This window comes from Buceros rhinoceros, unplaced genomic scaffold (genome assembly GCF_000710305.1).
Source record: "Buceros rhinoceros silvestris isolate BGI_N320 unplaced genomic scaffold, ASM71030v1 scaffold11326, whole genome shotgun sequence".
Lineage (NCBI taxonomy): Eukaryota > Metazoa > Chordata > Aves > Bucerotiformes > Bucerotidae > Buceros > Buceros rhinoceros.
In genome coordinates, this window is record NW_010416979.1 from 21,551 (window position 1) to 22,561 (window position 1,011).

Below are 1,011 nucleotides of genomic sequence, written 5' to 3' on the forward strand. Positions count from 1 at the left end.
CCCGCGCAGCAGTGCCTGCCCCATCCCGACCTGCACAATCTCCAGGGCCATGACTAAGCACTGCAGGCAGCGCAGACCTGCACCGTGCTATATATAGACTCTGTAATTATCTCCCCTTCACGCCCTGCTGACTGCAGGCACTAATGAGCTCAGCTGCAGGAGCTGCCATGGCAGCCTTGGGCCCGCCAGTGTGGGGCTGCCAGCTCAGCATTTTCAAAGGGTGCTGCAGCCGGGTCTGCTTTGGGGCAGAAGCAGAGCTTCTTGTGCTTCACTGGGGTGGCAGCATCTCTGCAGGCACCACCTGCCCAGAGAGCCTTAGGCCTCAACAGGCACTTCCTGCATCCGCTGCCCAGTCAGCTGGTGACTGGTGGGCCATCCCATGCCCTCCCTTCAGTGGCAACTCCTGGAAGAATGGGGATTTTCTGTCCCATCCCTTCTTGCTCTCTGACACTCCCCTACTGAGCATCTCAGCCTCAGGCAGACACTGCTCTAGGCACACGAGGTCAAACCTGAGCAGCCACTCCCAGTCCCAAGCCAAACCTGAGCATCCTTTCCTGAAACCCAGGTCAAACCTGAACACCCCTTCCTTGTCCCTAGGTCAGACCTGAGCATCCCCTCCTGGTCCCTGTGACATGGCGTAGGGCCATCGCAGCCAGCACTAGCAACTGCTGGCACGAGCGTGGTGAAAGATGCTCAGAAAGCATCAAGCATCAGTGGTTTGCCACTGGTCACCAGGGGTTTGTTGCAGTGACTCTGTGACAGCAGCTCAGAGGCTGATGGGCAGCTGCTGGTTCCCAGGGTCTGGCGCCGTGTCCTCAGGCCAGTGCTGGTCCCCTGCCTAGCAGAGGGGATCTGCAGACCACAGAGCCTGGTTTCAGGGGGGTTGGTGCCCCACTGGAGACACTGCAGGCAGAAGGCAGTACTGGGTGAGCACTGCTGCGCCGCACAGTGATGGGGGAACACAGCTGTGGGGAGCAGGGGACCAGCCCCCCAACCCCCGCGGCGGGGGGG